Here is a 19659-nt window from a genome sequence, read left to right as displayed (position 1 = left end):
TTCGCTGGTGTGACTGCAGGGTGGATAACCGAGTGAATCCCTTCCCACATTGAGAGCAGGTGAATGGCTTCTCCCCGGTGTGAATTCGCTGATGTTTCCGCAGGGTGGATGAATCAACAAATCCCTTCCCACACTGAGAGCAGGTGAATGGCTTCTCCCCAGTGTGAACTCGCTGGTGTGACTGCAGACTGGATAACTGTGTGAATTCATTCCCACAGACGGAGCAGGTGAATGGCTTCTCCCCAGTGTGAATTCGCTGATGTTTCCGTAGGGTGGATGAATCAATAAATCCCTTCCCACACTGAGAGCAGGTGAATGGCTTCTCCCCAGTGTGAACTCGCTGGTGTGACTGCAGGGTGGATGAATCAATAAATCCCTTCCCGCACTGAGAGCAGGTGAATGGCCTCTCCCCAGTGTGAACTCGCTGGTGTTTCTGCAGGGTGGATGCTTGACTGAATTCCTTCCCACACTGAGAGCAGATGAATGGCCTCTCCCCAGTGTGACTGCGTCGATGAATCTCCAGCACAGATGGGACTCTGAATCCCTTCCCACAGTACCCACATTTCCACGGTTTCGCCATGTTTTGGGTCTCCTCGTGTCTCTCCAGATTGGACAATCAGTGGAAGCTTTGTCTACACACAGAACGTGTGCACGGTGTCTCCTCACTGTGAAAGACGTGATATTTTTCAGGCTGTGTAATAGTTGAAACTCTTTACACAGTCAGTTCACTGGAACACTCACTCGGGTGTGTGTTGTGTGGGTCTCGGTGCTTTTCCAGTCACATTCACATTTAAATCTTTTGAAGCCGACAGATTGGACAAACATTTCTCCTTCTTGCCGATGATATTCAGAACCCAATGATATTCAGATCAGAATTAATCGAGTGAGTTTGTCACATCGAGACGTGATGTTTGAGATTTCTGTCTATAATTCCTCCTCTTCCAACATCCTTTAAATTCACAAAAGTCATCAGTTAGTACAGAATAGAAATTAACAGGAACATCATTGCAATGTAAGCCTACCTGTGACAATCAAGATCATTATTATTAAAATTCAGGACAATTCTAGTTCTTATGGAACATAATTTTCTCTCGTTCTTCAAACGCTGTAAATCTCCATCCCACACACTCTCCCTCCATTCTCACTCTGCTGTATCTAATATTCACCCTCCCAATTCTCCTGAAGGTGCTGATTCATGTTGATTGACAGATCCAAGCTCAGCTCACTGCTTCCTGACCAGGACACGGAGATTAGAATAGGAGCAAGAGTAGGCCATTCGGCCCACTGAGTCTGTTCAACTATTCAATGAGATCCTTGGCTGATCTACCTTCAACACCATTTTCCCCACACAATCCCCATATCCCTCGATATCTTCAATATCTAGAAACATATCAATATTTGTCTTGAACATATCTGATGACTGAGGCTCCACATTCCTCTGGGGTAGAGAATTCCAAAACTTCACCACATCCTGGGGTGAAGAGATCCCTCATCTCAGCTTTCTCTCTATTTTCTTACCTGTTCCCCATAACCCTTAACTCCATTGTCAATAAAATATCTGTCAGACTTGTGCTTCAATATATTCAACGACGCCCAGATACAACTGGTCCCTGTGGCAGAGAAATGCAAAGACTAACAACCCTCTGAGGGAAGAGATAACTGGAAATCTATAATGTAACTACAGTCTATATTACAAGACAAGAAATAATAATATTTAATTTATTACAGAACCGTAAATAATATATCTAATCTGTACTATGTAACAACACTGGATGTATCTCTGTCCATTATTAATTTAATGTCTCCTGAAATGTCAGCCATCTCCTGGGGAACCCACCCCTTTAATTGTGAACATTAGGAAAGAGACCATCCATTAAAAATTTTTTTTTTTTTTTTTTAAAAGAGTAACCAATTATTGTTTTTCCAATTAAGGTGCAATTTACTGTGGTCAATGCACCTACCCTGCACATCTTTGGGTTGTGGAGGTGATACCCATGTAGACACAGGGAGAATGTGCAAACTCCACACGGACAGTGAACCGAGGAGGAGATCAAACCCGGGTCCTCGGCGCCGTGAGGCAGCAGTGCTAATCGCTGTGCCATCAGAAACCATTCCTTTAGTCAGACAAATAAACGCGCCAACCTGTTCAGAAGATGGGTGGGAGGAATTGGAAACACTTTGTGGAGCCGTGAACCTTCATGTAATTTTTTTCCCCAATTAAGGGGCAATTTAGCTTAGTTCTAGGATGGCTGAAATCATCAATGAGGACTCTGATCTCTGGCAAGGAAGGAAACCCTGGCAGGTGGGCGGGGAGGATTCACAAACACCCGCTGGAGGCCCCAAACCCCCAATAAGACCCATTGATTTTATTGTCAGTCTGCAGACAGGAGCTGGAGAACTGAACCCAGGCAGAGGAGAGGGAGGGAGAAAACTGAGAGTGGAGGAAAGAAATGGTCCAGATGGTGAGATAGGGTTTGGATTTCAGCCCAGGGAGAGGAAGAGTGTGTGGGACGGGGATTTACAGCTTTGGGGGAACAAGAGAGGAAAACATGTTCTAGAGAAACTGGAATTGTCTGTTCAGAATTTCTACCCTGGGCTGACAGTGATGGCTTTTGTTTTAATTCCAAAAAAATAAAATAAATTTAGAGTACCAATTCTTTTTTTCCCCCATTAAGGAGTAATTTTAGCCTGGCCAATCCACCTACCCTGCACATGTTTTTGGATTGTGGGGGCGAGACCCACGCAGACACGGGGAGAATGTGCAAACTCCATACGGACAGTGACCCGGGGCTGGGATCAAACCCAGGTTCTCGGCTAATCACTGAGTCACTGTGCCTGCTCCTAGTGATGACTTTTATAAACTCCTTTTACAGGATATTACAAGGGGAGGATTTACAGATGGAAACTCAAATCAAACTTCACATCAAGATTTAACAGATCTTGATCTGTTAAATCAAGATCTATTCATCAGGACAAGCATATCATTAGCCTGTGAATGTGGAAGAAGAAATGTTTGTCTGTTCTGACTGTAGGAAATTATTTTCAAGATCAGCGTGACTGAAAAAACCCCATACACACACGACTTGTGTGAAAGTGTTCCAGTGAACTGACTGGGGAAACAGCTTTAACCAGTTACACAGTCTAAAAAAACATCACACCATTCAGAGCGGGGAGGGACCGTACACATGTTCTCTGTGGGGACAAGACATAAACTCATCGTCAACGTTGAGAGCGACAAGGACACCAGCAGCATCCTGAAACCATGGAAATGTGGGGACTGTGGGAAGAGATTCAGATCTCCATGTCAGCTGGAGATTCATCACCATAGTCACACCGGCAACAGACCATTCACCTGTTCGGAGTGTGGGAAGGGATTCACTCAGTTATCCGGGTGAGGATTTACCAGGATGTGGGAGCCGGGCTGGTGCGGAAGCGAGCAGCCTTTAATGAGGTTCAGGCTGCTCTGTGTAAGGAAGGAGTTTGATTCGGGGTGGTATACCCGGCAAAGCTGCAGCTCGCCTAGGAGTCCAAAGACTTCCATTTTGAGATACCGGAGGAGGCGAACATTGTAAAGCATGGACTGGGATCCAGTTATCTGTGTTGGACAAGATCTACATTCCTGTGGGATGGGATGGGTGTTGTGATATCCTCGATATAGTTTTGATATTTTCTGATGAAATCTGTTTTTCTGTTCGGGGATGAAGGGAGATTTTCTTTATGAAGCACAATGTAGATACATAGGGGTTGGGGAGGATGACGGGTTAGCTACCTGATCACTAAAGAACTGTTTTTGGTTTACTCTGAATGTATGGGTATGTGTGTGGCGGCCATCTTGGGTGGACCCTTGGCCTGCACAAAAGATAAAGAAAAGCTGTTCATCAGCAGATTGTTAAGGATTATGGGGCACAGATTTATGATTGTGAGCAAGATCCACAGGGGAGATGTTACACAGTGAGTGGTAATGATCTGAACTCAATGCTTACACACCAAGGTCGATAATCTCCAGGTCCTGATAACTCAAATGGCACTGTCAGAATTTGATGTGAGGATTGGTTGTGAGTTTCCTGTCTGCAAATCCCTTTCTAAGCCCCTGTGAAAGAAGTTTACAAAGGCATCACTGTCAGTCTAGAAATGTAATTCAGGAAAGATAAACATTTCTCCTGGTTTGAGTTTGCTGTGTATAAATCCTCCCCTACTAATCCCCTGTAAAAGGAGTTTCCAAAATTAATCACTGTCAGTCCAGGATAGAAATTCACAATATTCTCTCCTCCTGCTTCCTGGTCCAGGATGACCGCTCATGCCCCCCCCCCCCCCCCCCCCGCTGCTGCACACTGACCCTCTTGTCATCAGCAGTCCCCTGATTTGAGGGTGATGTCCACTCAGGGTTGGGAGTTTCTGCCCTGGATCTTCATCTGACTGAACAGAGCCACAGAGCTTTGGACACTTGGGATAGGATGTCCAATGAATCTTGAATTTACAGTGCAGAAGGAGGCCATGCGGCCCATCGAGTCTCCATCGGCCCTTAGAAAGAGCACCCCATTTAAAGCCACACTTCCAATCTATTCCCCTCAACTCAGTAACCCCACCCAAATGCTTTCAACACTAAGGGCAATTTAGCATGGCCACTCCACCTAAGCTGCACATCTTTGGACTGTGAGGAAACCCATGCAGACAATGATATCTGGAGAGCAGGATTGGCTTCCTTTTCTTTCCATCTCTGCCACCACTTTACATCATCAATAAGACATTAAACTCAAAGACTAATCCAGTTTGATGGACAAGTTGTCTCCATTCTGAACAATGGGGAACAAGCCCCTCCCACTCATTGAAACATCGCCTCGACAAAGATGAGAAACGCGCATGCGCCCTGATGCACATCCAATAAAGATGGCGGCCGTTAACCCGATCCGAATATGAAGAGCTGCAGCCCCGCTCGGTACAAACTGGGTTCTGTAACTTTTCCGAGGTTTGCAGCTTACAACAACTTAACACAACGTTTCCGCCCACCTCCGCGATCTCTCGCTCCCTCCATGTTGTTAAACGCCCCTCACGAATTCCGGATCTGAAGACACAACCCTTCAGCTTCACCATTACCCACACTGCGCATGCTTCAATCCCAGCGGGCCCCGTCCCTCCTTCACTCCGATTGGTTGGAGGACCAGTCGCTCCCGTTTTGTCCACCAGCCCTGCCCCTCCTCTTCCTATTGGTCAGGAGCTGCCGTCAATCACCCGGGCATTGTGACGGTTCCAGATGGTGAGAGCGGCCACAGGCTTAGCCTGACTGGCTGATTGTCCAATAATAACAGTGAGAGTCTCAGTGGGACAATCAGACAATAATAGTGGAGATGGGGCCCAGAGGAGAAACAGCAAAGGATTCACTGACTTTGAGAGTAACCAACACAGTATCTGTCCCCATAATAAGAATCAGGCTGCAGTGTGTGAGTGAACATATCATTGGATCCAATGTAGAATCATGGAATCCTCTCAGTGCCAAAGGAGTCCATTCGGCCCATCGAGTCTGCAACAACCCTCTGAAAGAGCATCCTACCTTGGCGAATTCCTCACCCTATCCCCACAATCCCTCCCAGTGGCAATTTAACACAGTCAGTCCATCTAACCTGCACATCTTTGGACTGTGGGAGGAAACCAGAGTACCCGGAGGAAATCTCCGCAGACACAGGAAGAATGTACAGACTCCACACAGACAGTGACCCAAGGTCGGAATTAATCATAGAATCTACAGTGCAGAAGGAGACCATTCGGCCCATCGAGCCTGCACCGGCATTACCTGAGCTGGCCAACCCACTGAAATGTGGTTAATTCTGAATTGCCTTTTGAAATTGCCAGCAAACCACTCAGTTTAACGGCAATTAGGAATGAAATGAATGAATGAAAATTGCTTATTGTCACGAGTAGGCTTCAATGAAGTTACTGTGAAAAGCCCCTAGTCTCCACATTCCGGCGCCTGTCCGGGGAGGCTGGTACGGGAATTGAACTGTGCTGCTGGCCTGCTTGGTCTGCTTTAAAAGCCAGCGATTTAGCTCGGGGCTGGTTTAGCTCACTGAGCTAAATCGCTGGTCTTGCCCATGATGCTCACATCCCATAAAGAATTGAGAAAATCCAAGAGCTGTTTCCAGTACCAATTTCAAAGGAATCAGTACTGGGCCCTTGACTCCTGGTTCACATCATTGATTTGGAATAAATGTAGGAACATGAATAAGAAGTTTACCTGTGACCCAAAAAATGATTGAACACTTGATAGTGAGGAAGAAAGCTGGAGGGAAAACAAGGCAAAGGATTTCATGATAAATGGCAGGACAGGATTAGTTAGGCCAGAGCTCGATTCCGATGTACAGGAAGATTGCACCAGGAATGCCTGTGGAAGTAGTTGAGTCGGAAACGTCAGGGACCTTCAAGCGGCTATTGGATAGGTACATGGATTATGGTAGAATAATGGAGTGTAGATTAATTTGTTCTTAAGGGCAGCACGGTAGCATTGTGGATAGCACAATTGCTTTACAGCTCCAGGGTCCCAGGTTCGATTCCGGCTTGGGTCACTGTCTGTGTGGAGTCTGCACATCCTTCCCGGTTGTGCGTGGGTTTCCTCCGGGTGCTCCAGTTTCCTCCCACAGTCCAAAGATGTGCAGGTTGGGTGTATTGGCCATGATAAATTGCTGTTAAGTGTCCAAAATTCTATGATCTATGAATAACCTAGGACAAACGTTCAGCATAACATCTTGGGCCGAAAGGCCTGTTCTGTGCTGTATTTCCCTATATAGAGACCACAGAGTGGATTATTTAAATTTTTTTTTAAATTTACACTACCCAATTATTTTTTTTCCAACTAAGGGGCAATTTATCATGGCCAATCCACTTTCCCTACACATCTTTGGGTTGTGGGGGTGAAACCCATGCAGACACGTGGATAATGTGTAAACTCCACACGGACAGTGACCCAACACAGAGGGGATTTCAGAACATCAGCCAGAAATTGACAATGTTTGCTCAGAGGAAAGTTTGGATAAACTGGGGCTGTTTTCTTTGGAACAGAAAAGACTGAGGAGAGACCACAATAAAATTTTGAAAAGCAGCCCGGCTAGCTCAGTCGGTAGAGCATGGGATCACAGGATCGTGGGTTCGAGCCCCACGTTGGCCGCTTCAGCTTCTTTAATCTGAGAACATCGAGCTGAACTGCAACAGGGCGACACGGTAGCACAGTGGTAAGGGTTTAATTCCCTCTTGGGTCACAGTCTGTGTGGAGTCTACACGTTCTCCCAGTGTCTGCGTGGGTTTCTACCGGGTGTTCCAGTTTCCTCCTTCAAGTCCCGAAAGACATGCTTGTTAGGAGAATTTGATATTCTGAATTCTCCCTCTGTGTACCCAAAGAGGTGCTGGAGTGTGGTGACTAGGGCATTTTCACAGTAACTTCATTGCAGTGTTAATGTAAGCCTACTTGTAACAATGGGCAGCACGGTAGCATTGTGGATAGCACAAATGCTTCACAGCTCCAGAGTCCCAGGTTCGATTCCCGGCTGGGTCACTGTCTGTGAGGAGTCTGCACATCCTCCCCGTGTGTGCGTGGGTTTCCTCCGGGTGCTCCGGTTTCCTCCCACAGCCCAAAGATGTGCGGGTTAGGTGGATTGGCCAAGCTAAATTGCCCTTAGTGTCCTAAAAAATAAGGTTAATGGGGGTTGTTGGGTTACTGGTATAGGTGTACGTGGGCTTGAGTAGGGTGATCATTGCTCGGCACAACATCGAGGGCCGAAGGGCCTGTTCTATGCTGTACTGTTCTAATTCTAATAATAATGATTATAATAAGTGTGACTGTGGGAAAGGATTCATTAATTCATCCAACCTTCTGATACACCAGCAACTTCATACAGGGGATAGACCGTTCACCTGCTCTGAATGTGGGAAGGGATTCACTCGTTCCTCCAACCTATTCAATCATCAGCGAGTTCACACTGGGGAGAGGCTGTTCAACTGCTCTGTGCGTGGGAAGGGATTCAATCAGTCATCCCACCTGCTCACACACCAGCGAGTTCACAAGAAACCACAAGGTTTAGATTATACCCTTATTGATGCTGTTAATCATGTACAGGACTGAATAATGTTCACTCTGACAATCTTAATCTGCTGGTGAGGTTTATTATTCTGAATAAATGTGCTTGAAACGTTGTTGCAGATTTTTGTCTTTCCCACCTGAGTGTTGAACATCACCTGTCTGGAGCTCAGAAAGGACAATCTGGGGGAGGATCACACGGCAGGAACAGAACTTCAGCCTGGACACAGTCCTTCAGGGTCACACTGAGAGGGACAAACAACACTTTGGCCTTTCTCATCTCTCTTCACTGACAGCAAAGTCCCCGTGTGGGTTAATCCTGAGGCGTGTAAGAAATATGTCCCAGCCGCTCTCTTCCATATCTCAGAACCCCTAGACACAGAACAGAAGCTCCTTTACAACTGTGTTTAGAGTCAGGAAGAACAATGGTGAATGCTGGAAATGTGCTGTTAAATCTGAGATTGGTGTAAAACTGTGATGTTCTTGATTGAATTAAAACAGCTGGTTCTATCTAGACTGAAAATGTGTTTGTGTGACAGTCAGAATGAATTAATTGAATAGAAACCTTCTTAAAATAGATTGGTTGAAGTCTGCATTAAAATAGCAGCTGTTTACTGCTGGGACAATTAGACAACAGTTTCATTCATGGATAAAGAAGGAGCTCCGGCGTGTGTCCAAAAATTCCCAGTTTTATTGATGTGTGCTTCCCACATTCTGTCCTTTAAAATAAATCTCCTTTAACAATCAGAAACATAACTGAGAAAAGGGCGAAGCTGTGTCTGCCCGTTTAATTGGGAGCTGAGCAGTGTCAGAGCCCCGACTGTCCCTTGAAGACTGAGTGATGTGTTCAGCTGAAGATGCCGCTTGGCTGTTTTCTGGGTGGTCTCCTTATTCTGATCATTCTCGGTGATCCTCGAGTATGTGAACCTGCTCCCCTGTCTCTCATTCACTAGACATCTCTCTTCTCTCTCAGTTTCTCACTTCTCTCCACTCTCACACTCACTCATTCCACATACTTCCCACCTCAGAACACAGAACAGTACAGGCCCTTCGGCCCTCGATGTTGTGCCTAGCCATGATCACCCTACTCAAACCCACTTATCCACCCTATACCCGTAACCCAACAACCCCCCCCAAAACCTTACTTTTTAGGACACTACGGGCAATTTAGCATGGCCAATCCACCTAACCCACACATCTTTGGACTGTGGGAGGAAACCGGAGCACCCGGAGGAAACCCACGCACACACGGGGAGGACGTGCAGACTCCGCACAGACAGTGACCCAACCGGGAATCGAACCTCGGACCCTGGAGCTGTGAAGCATTTATGCTAACCACCATGCTATCGTGCTGCCCTATCTTTCTCTCTGACACTCTCTCCTTTAACATTTCTATTTCACAGAGCGCCTAAATTCACTAAACTTTTCTCTCTATCATCTCTGAAGAACACACTGAACCTCTCCGCTTTCTTTTTTCCTTTTTTTTTCTTTTTTAAAATTTTAGAGTACCCAATTAATTTTTTCCAATTAAGGGGCAATTTAGCGTTTACAATCCACCTACCTTGCACAACTTTGGGTTGTGGGGGCGAAACCCACGCAAACACGGGGAGAATGTGCAAACTCTACACGGAGAGTGACCCAGAGCCGGGATCGAACCTGGGACCTCAGCGCCGTGAGACTGCAGTGCTAACCCACTGAGCCGCCGTGCTGCCCTCCTCTCCGCTTTCTGAGTGAACATCTGATTTCTGGAGACTCAATCCTTTCTCTCACGTTCTCTCTCTCCCTGATTGGCCCTGGCTCACTTTTAAGCTCCTATTTTCTAATAACCCTCTTTGAGGAAAATTTAAGTTTCTATGATGTCCCCTCATTTCTTCCAGTGATATCCTCAGTCCATCTTCCAGTTCAGTGAATATGTTAAAAATCTAAATAACCTCATATTTTGATGTTTAAAATGGGAAGTGAGGTGAATGTAATGCTGAGACCGGAAGCAATCTGTGTGGGTGTTCTTGATGCTGTCACAGTGAGTTCACCCTCACAGGCAGGAAGACTGTTCACGGTGATAACATGAAACTGACGCTTGCTGTTTCATTCTCAGGAAACACAACTTCCTGTTTCTCTGCTGCCGGTTCCAAACCGCACATCTCACTTCTGAGCAGAAAATAAATCCAGGGACTACAATCTGGTGGGGCCATCTGTCAGTGCGGCCTATATCTGTCCACAGAGTCAGGGCAGAGTCACACAGATCACATTGTGGTGACATTTACAAATGAGCCGGTTATTTCTGTTCAGAGTCTCCATTCCCGGACAGAACCGGCTGTGTCTGTGGACCCGTCACTGAGTTCCCTCTGCTCTCTGTAGCTGGGAACTGATAACCTGCTCCCTTATATTTTATATCATTCTTTCTGTGTTACTTGTTTCCTCTATTTCTCAGCTTTTATCTCTCGCCACCTCACCTTTCTGCTGTTTAAAATCTCTCTTCTTTCCTCTGTATCTCTCTTAATCTCTGTCTGTTCCTATTCAACTGAGGTGTTCAAATCATTAAGTGTTTGTGATGGATTGAAGAAGGAAACAGAGCGAGAAAAACAGAATATGTTGGATAAACTTTTTTTTTGTATGTTGGAAAAACTCAGAAGTTCTGGCAGCATCGGTACAGGGAGAAACAGAGTTAACATTTTGAGTCCTTAGAAATCATAGAATTTACATTGCAGAAGGAGGCCATTCAGCCCATCGAGTCTGCACCGGCTCTTGGAAAGTGCACCCTACCCAAGCCCACACCTCCACCCTGTCCCCATAACCCAGTAACCCCACCCAACACTAAGGGCAATTTTGGGCATTAAGGGCAATTTAGCATGGCCAATCCACCTAACCTGGAGCTCCACCTGGAGCTGTGAAGCAATTATTCTAACCATTATGCTACCGTGCTGCCTTGTGACTCTTCAGCGCAGTGTAAATCGGGATTGTCCCTCTGAGATCAGGGAAGGTGAAGGGGAGATTTAATAGAGGTGTTCAAAATGAGGAAGGATTTGTGACAGTGTCGATGGGGAGAAACTGTTTCCCAAGAGCAGGAGGGTTTGTAACCAGAGGACACAGAGATTTAAGATATTTGACAACAGAACCCAAGGGGGTGATGAGGAGAATGGTTTTTACACAGTGATGTGATCTGGAATTCACACTGACAGGCTGCTGGACGCAGATTTCACAGGAACTTTCAAAGGGAATTGGATAAACACTTGCAGAGGGTAAACTGGCAGAGTTATGGTGAATGGGGTTAATTGGACAGTTCACTCATCTTTATGACAGTCTGAATTTTCCTCAAAATGATGTTTTAACATTGACCTTTTCAATCACAATGTGTCTCAAAGAGATTAAAACTTTGGTTTTGATGAGTTGTCAGATACATTTCCTGTGTGACTGTAACTCGAGAACTAGAAGAAGGATCTGAATATTTTCAGTTCCTCTAACAGATGTACCTCAGACATCAGAAATCTCTGGAGTTCCCCATGTCCTCATTGCTGTCCCCTTGGGTATAACAGCTCTCAGTCAGGTGGAGTCAGTCACACGTGTCTCTGTCATGTTTCAATTCCTACTTTATCACACACATCCCTGTGACACCACAACACAGAAACCTCAAAACATCATTGCTTCCTTTCACCTTGTCCTCCTATTACAATTGGATATTTATTGGGCCTTTTGTCTCCATTAATATCAGTTGAAATGACCTCAGAGGCACTGGAACCAGACTATGTTTATTATACCAGACTCCAATCAGCCCAGGACCTGCAGTGGCAACATACACCAGAATTGGAATAAAAGGCAGGTTATTGTTTAATAAAGTGGGCGGCATGGTGGCCTAGTGCTTCGCACTGCTGCCTCACTGTGCCAAGGACCCGGGTTTGATCCCGGTCCCGGGTCACTGTCCGTGTGGAGTTTGCACCTTCTCCCTGTGTTTGCGTGGGTCTCACCCCCACAACCCAAAGATGTGCAGGGTAGGTGGATTGACCACACTAAATTTCCCCTTAATTGGAAAAAATTAATTGGGTACTCTAAATTAATTTCTTTAAAATGTCTGATGATAACAGTGACAGTGTAACACACACCAGAAGTGGATTATATTATGTTGCCAACAAACCATGACGATCTGACTATTATATGAAAACCAAATGTAGTTCCGGTTCTCCAGATACTGACTGTGGCCGCTCTCACCATTTGAAACTGTCACAATGCCCGGGTGATTGACAGCGGCTTCGGACCAATAGGATCAGGTGGGGCGGGACTGGAGGACCGACCGGGAGCGGCTAGTCCTCCAAGCAATCGGAGTGAAAGAGAGGCAGGGCCTGCTGTGATTGAAGCATGCGCAGTGTGCGTCATGGCGACGGAGAGCGGCTGCTTGTTTACATGTGTAGCAAGTAAGCGGTGGTGAACCATATGTAGCGAGCGAGAGATCGCGGGGAAGGGCGGAAACGCTGCGTAAGCACCTTGCGTGAGTCAGTAACCTTGGAAAAAAGTTAGCCGGACCCAGATTGTACCGAGCGGGGGCTGCAGCTCCTCATTTTCGGCTTGGATTAATGGCCATCTTTATTGAAATCAGTGTGCACCATGGCGCATGCGTGGCCGCCATCTTGGTCGGGGCCGATGTTTCAATGAGTGGGAGGGGCTTGTTCCCCATTGTTCAGAATGGAGACAACTTGCCCATCAAACTGGATTCGTCTTTGAGTCCCAATGTCTGAATGATGGGGCGGTGGATTGATGGAAAGAAAGGGAAATACATCCTGCTCTCCTGATTCCAATACCTCATGGTCTCAAGATCTGTGGTTCTGTCCACCCATGGCAGAAACTCAAGACCCTGGGTAGATGTCATCCTCAAATTGAGGGATTGCTGATGACAACAAGGGGCAAAGTATAGCTGGGGGCAAAGTACAGCAGGGAGCATGATCGGTCATTCTGGATGAGGGAGCAGGAGAAGAAACGTTGGGCATTTCTATCCGAGACTGACAATCATTGAATCCCGGCAGTGCACAAGGAGGCCATTCGGCCCCTCAAGTCTGCACAATCCTCAGACAGTTTCTGAGGTGATAGACGGATTGATTGGTTAGGAAGTGGAATTTGTAGCAGGGAGTGAAGACAGTAGCTTAAGTCTTCCCAAGATTAAAATGAGGGAACTTCCTAACCCAGAGATGGAGAGATTTTTCAGGGAATCAAAGGATTTGAGGAGGAGGACGGGAAGTTGGAGATTAAACCAAGATCAGCCATGATCATCGTGAATGTTGAAGCAGCTTATGGGGCTTATGGTTTACTCCTGCTCCTATTTCATATGTTCGTATGGAGGCCAGAATCCTGTGTAGGCCCGGACCGGATGGTAGGTTCCCTTCCCTGAGGACATTACTGAAACAGTTAGTTTTTCGTGACAACCCAATAGTTTCCATGGTCACTTTTTCCCAATGCCGGCCCCACAAATGACCAGATTCATTCAGCTCAGTTTCACAACCTGTGTTTTTTGGGTTCTCTCTCACTCCCTATTTTTCTGTTTTAAATCAATTTCACAGGATGTTAGAAGGGGAGGATTTGCAGTTGGAAAACAGACATCACATCAGGATCTGAATATCATCGGATTTTGAACATGCAAGAAAATAGCAATGCTGGCAGTGCGGAGAAATGTGGGGACTGTGAGCAGGGATTCAGATCCCTGTCTGAGCTGGAAACCCATCAGCCCAGTCACACTGTGCAGAGACTGTTCACCTGCCCAGAGTGTGGGAAGGGATTCACCTGGTCATCCAACCTGCTGAGACACCAGCGAGTTCATAGTGGGGAGACACCATTCACCTGCCCAGAGTGTGGGAAGGGATTCACTCGATCATCAGGGCTGCAACAACACCAGCGAGTTCACACTGGGGAGAGGCCATTCAACTGCTCCAAGTGTGGAAAGGGATTTACTGATTCTTCCACTCTGTTGAAACACCAGCAGGTTCACATAGACGAGAGACCTTTTAAATGTGTAGACTGTGAGAGGTGCTATAAAAGTTCCCTCAACCTAATGCGTCATCAGCGAGCTCACACTGATGAGAGACCGTTCAGGTGCTCAGACTGTGGAACTGGGTTCAGGCAGTCATCTGAACTCATTGTACACCAGCGAATTCACACTGGGGAGAGGCCGTTCACCTGCCCCGAATGTGGTAAGGGATTCACTCGATCATCAGGGCTGCAACAACACCAGCGAATTCACACTGGGGAGAGGCCGTTCACCTGCACCGAATGTGGTAAGGGATTCACTCAATCATCAGGACTGCTACAACGCTCAGTGGGTTAGCCCTGTAGCCTCACGGCGCTGAGGTCCCAGGTTCGATCCCGGCTCTGGGTCACTGTCCGTGTGGAGTTTGCACATTCTCCCCGTGTTTGCGTGGGTTTCGCCCCCACAACCCAAAGATGTGCAGGGTAGGTGGATTGGCCACACTAAATTGCCCCTTAATTGGAAAAAAATGAATTGGGTACTCTAAATTTAAAAAAAAAAAAAGGACTGCTACAACACCAGCGAGTTCACACCGGGGAGAGGCCATTCACCTGCTCCAAGTGTGGAAAGGGATTCAGCGATTCATCCACCCTGCTGAAACACCAGCAGGTTCACACTGAAGCGCGACCATTTCAATGCACTGACTGTGAGAAGTGCTATAAAAGTCCTGTGGACCTGATGCGCCATCAGCTTGTTCACACTGATGAGAGACCATTCAGGTGCTCTCACTGTGGGACAGGGTTCAGGCAATCATCTCAACTGACTGTACATCAGCGAATTCACACTAGAGAGAGGCCATTCATCTGCGCCAAGTGTGGGAAGGGATTCACTCAGTCATCCACTCTGCAAAGACACCAGCGTGTTCACACTGGGGAGAGACCGTTCCCCTGCTTCGTGTGTGGGAAGAGATTCACTCGGATGTCCATCCTGACAAGTCACCAGCGTGTTTGCAAATAATTAGTGATTATATTTTACTGTTAATCACACCCAGGAATGAACCTTGTTCATAAATTTCTACTGATGTTTTATCAAGAAAATTTGTCAGAAGAATCTAAGAAATTGAACTATTTTCTATGTGTAATACATTTTTTGTAACTAGTGAAGTGTGAGAGTGGTCCTTACAGTGGGAGAAAGAGTAACTGTGTGAATTTAAACTGTGAGTTTGATGTGTTAATGAGCCCAGCTCGACTTCAAACCAGATATTTACCGAAAAAATCTAGTTAGGTTGGGTAGAGAACAGAAACAGATGTGAATGGGTGTTGCGATTCAAAAGATGCAAGGTGTGAAAGAAAGGTGTCATGAATGAAGTATGGATAAAGTAAATTCAATTTTTAAAATTATGAATGTTAAAGTAAAGAGATTATTTTAAGCAATTCTGGGAGAGATTAGTTCGAACGAAATTGGGTAAAATGATGGAGAGATCAAAGGGAAAGAACGTAGTTAAGGGGATAGTGAAACTTGTGAAGATACTGTTTAAATCGCAGCCCAGAAAGCTGTGTGAAGGAAGCCAGATTTGAAAAGCCAGTTAACTGCTGGTTAACCTCAGGAGCAAATTGGAGCAAAGGCACAGTTTGGGACAAGGTTTCTGCATTTTATAGATCTTAAAATCTAAAAGGCATTGCTGGACAGATTGGGGAAGGTTAGCTCTGAGGTAGTTAAATTAAGATTGTTTGGAACTGTTTCAAGTATTGGGATGTGTGAAGCCATTGCCTTATTTTAAGTGTACTTCTATTTCATTTTATTTATTTTCCGATTCCATCATGAACATTTACTTAAGAAACCATCACAAATAGTTGGGGACATCATTTCTGGAGCTCACAACCTCTCCTTCTCCTATACAAATTGCAAAGGCAAACTGTGGGGACAAATGTCTCAAATTTCCTTTCTGGCTGTGCCCTTAACAATAAATATACTCCAGCTCAGTTATAGGGGTTAATATTCCAGGTAAAGGTCAAATAAATCAGCATTGCGTGAAACAATGTGCGTTAAGTATTTTAAAATATTTCTAACAAAAGGTCTTCTTTTTGAAATGTTCTTCGCCCTCACCCCGTTTCATCCATCCTCACCTCTGACAACAAGTGTGTGGAGTTCATGGAGTTCCTTTGTCACGGAGATTGAGACAATCCGATCAGCTACCTCTGCTGCTTCCCTCCCTTCCACTAACCCACCAGGCCAAACTGTGTCTGAAGTTCCTCCTCGTCTGAGCCCTGAACTCGGATCTTTCTTCAGTTTCTCTCCTATCTTCTCTCTCCCTCTGAGCTTATATTGTCCATCAGACCCAACTTCTGTTCCCTTGACTCCATTCTCACAAAACAATTGACCATCCAACTTCTCTGCGTTAGTTGATATGTTTCCAGTTCTACCACATTTGGTTCTGTCCCTCTCACTTTAATGCAACATCATCACCCATCCTAAATAGAACACTTGGCCCCACCATCTTTACAAATTTCCAAGACATCTCCAATCTCCCTTTCCTCTCCAAATTCCTTGTACTCGGTGTTCTATCCCCAGCACCTCCCCGACCCCACTAGGTGACATCATCCAAAAGCACCGTGTTAGATTTTACATGTTCACTGACAACACCCAGCTCTACCTCACCCCTATCCCCATCCCTCTCCATTCCTCCTCTGTCACTAAATTATCAAACTGCTTATCCCACACCCAGTAATGGATCAGCAGAAACTTCCTCCAATTAAAATTTGGGAAGACCAAAGTCATTATCTTCAGTCACCACTACAAATTCCCTTTCCTTTTTAAAAAATAAACTTAGAGTAGAGTACCCAATTATATTTTTTCCAATTATGGGGCAATTTAACGTGGCCAATCCACCTAACCTGCACATCTTTGGGTTGTGGGGATGAAACCCAAGCAGACATGGGGACAATGTACAAACTCCACACGGACAGTGACCCAGGACCGGGATGCAAATTCCCTTTCCTAACTCCCGAGTCCATCCCTCTCCCTGGGAACTGTCTGAGGCTGAACCACACACTGCACAATCTCCATGTCAGATTTGACCCCTAGATGAGTTTCTGACCACATTTCCACACCATCACTAATACCAGCTATTTCACTCTCCATAATGTCACCTGTCTCCACCCCCACCCCAGCACATCTGCTGCTGAAACCTCATCCATGCCCCTTTTACCTTTAGACTTGATGACTCCTCTAATAATAATCTTTATTATTGTCACAGTAGGCTTACATTAACACTGCAATGAGGTTGTTGTGAAAACCCCCTAGTTGCCACACTCCAGCAGCTGTTCGGGTACACGGGGAGAATTCAGAATGTCCAATTCACCCAACGAGCATGTCTTTCAGGACTTGTGGGAGGAAAGCGGAGCACTGTTCTAGATTCTCCTTGGCTGTGACCTCTGTTTGTCTCTGGCATTGTTCTAGATTCTCCTTGGCTGTGACCTCTGTTTATTCTTATTGACTTCTCACAACTGATTTCTACACTGGAGCTGGTTTGCCTAATTTCTTGATTACACATTGTAGTAAGATACTAAAACTAGGGGAGTACGTTGCTGCAGTGGGTTAGCCCTGTTGCCTCATGGTGCCGAGGTCCCAGGTTCGATCCCGACCCTGGGTCACTGACTGTGTGGAGTTTGCACATTCTCCTCGTGTCTGCACGCATCTCACCCCCACAACCTAAAGATGTGCAGGGCAGATGAATGTGTCATGCTAAATTGCCTCTTAATTGGAACAAAAAGAATTGGTTACTTAAAAAAAAATTTTAATTGAAGGCTTCCGATTCCTGCGGTAATTTACAACATTCATACATTCTCTGTGATGCAGTGTTAATGTAAGCCTACTTGTGACACTAATAAAGATTATTATTATTACCCATCCAGACAAGTGGAGTATTCCATTACACTCCTGATTTGTGTCTTGTAGATGGTGCACATGCTTTAGGGAGTCAGGAGATGAGTTACACACCTTTGATCTGCTCTTGTAGCCACAATATTTATGGCTAGTCCAGTTTGGTTTCTGGTCAATGGCAATCCCTAGGGTGTTGCCAGTGAGGGATTTAGTGATAGTAATGCTATTAAATGTCAAGGTTAGATCCTCTCTTGTTGGAGATGACACAGTCTGCCACTTGAGACACACAAATGTTACTTACCACTTGTCAGTACAAGCCTAGATATTATCTTGCTGCATTTGGCCATGGACTGCTTCAGTAACTGAGGAGTCGCAAATGGTGAACATTGTGCAGTCATCAGCGAGCATCCCCATTTCTGACCTTATCATGGGAGTACGGCCATTGATAAAGCATCAACTGAAACTAGTTTGGCCTAGGACACAGTTCTTCAGTGAATTTCACAAAACATTTCTTCATGAGTTATTTTACATTTGACAAATCACATCGGGGGCTGGTTTAGCTCACTGGGCTAAATCGCTGGCTTTTAAAGCAGGCCAGCAGCACGGTTCGATTCCCGTACCAGCCTCCCCGGACAGGCACCGGAATTTGGCGGCTAGGGGCTTTTCACAGTAACTTCATTGAAGCCTACTCGTGACAAGCGATTTTCATTTCATTTCATCTGCACACTCACACCGATATCCTCACATGAGGCTGCAAGGGCTCCATCCAATGCAGACAATTCAGACTTTCAGGTGATCTCATATTAAAACGTATATTTGTCGTATACATAAACGATTTGGAGGAAAATGTAGCCGGTCTGACAAGTAAGTTTGCGGATGACACCAAGATTGGCGGAGTGGCAGATCATGTTAAGGATCGTCAGAAAATCCAGCAGGACATAGATAGGGTGGAGACTTGGGCAGAGAAATGGAGTTTAAACCGGCCAAATGTGAGGTAATACTGTAAATGACAAAACTCTTAGGAATATAGAAAGTCAGAGAGATCTGAGCGTGCAGGTCCACAGATCTTTGAAGGTGGCAACACAAGTGGGCAAGTTAGTCAAGAAAGCATACGGAATGCTGACCTTCATTGGATGGGGCATCGAGTATAAAAACTGGCAAGTCATGCTATCGTTAGCACTTGGAATATTGCGCACAATTCTGGTCACCACACTACCAGAAGGATGTGGAGACTTTGGAGAGGGTGCATAGGAGGTTTACCAGGATGTTGCCTGGTCTGGAGGGTGTTAGCCATGTGAAGAGGCTGAATAGACACGGACTTTCATTAGAAAGAGGGAGGTTGAGGGATGACCTGATCGAGGTCTACAAGATTACGAGGAGCATGGATAGAGTGGATGGGCAGGCACTCTCTCCCAGGGTGGAGGGGTCAGTGACCAGGGGGCATATATTTAAGGTCCATGGGGCAAAGTTTAGAGATGTGAGAGGCAGGTTTTTTTATGCAGAGGGTGGTGAGTGCCTGGAATGCATTGCCAGGGGAGGTTGTGGAAGCAGCTACATTAACGGCGTTCAAAAGGCATCTTGAGAAACACATGGATAGGATGGGTATGGAGGGATATGGCACAACGAAGTGCTGAGGGTTCTGGCAAATGTTAGTATAATGACCGGTACAGGCTTGGAGGGCCGAAGGGCCTGTTCCTGTGCTGTATTGTTCTTATTTCAACCAACCAATCCACCAGTGTTTGTAAATAGTTTACTCAATTGTTTTAGTTTG

At 45.8% G+C, this 19659-nt stretch overlaps 1 long non-coding RNA gene across 1 annotated transcript; it reads left to right on the top strand.

The window, feature by feature from the left end:
* The first annotated feature begins 4885 nt into the window (after positions 1-4885).
* LOC119959502 lies at positions 4886-8585 on the top strand. Its single transcript, XR_005459217.1, has 2 exons — positions 4886-4966; positions 8186-8585. It is a non-coding gene; the product is annotated as an uncharacterized LOC119959502 (long non-coding RNA).
* Positions 8586-19659: the final 11074 nt, after the last annotated feature.

This window comes from Scyliorhinus canicula, unplaced genomic scaffold (assembly GCF_902713615.1).
Source record: "Scyliorhinus canicula unplaced genomic scaffold, sScyCan1.1, whole genome shotgun sequence".
Classification (NCBI taxonomy): domain Eukaryota; kingdom Metazoa; phylum Chordata; class Chondrichthyes; order Carcharhiniformes; family Scyliorhinidae; genus Scyliorhinus; species Scyliorhinus canicula.
The sequence above is the reverse complement of the archived record's forward strand: the minus strand, read 5'-3'. Positions and strand labels throughout refer to the sequence as shown.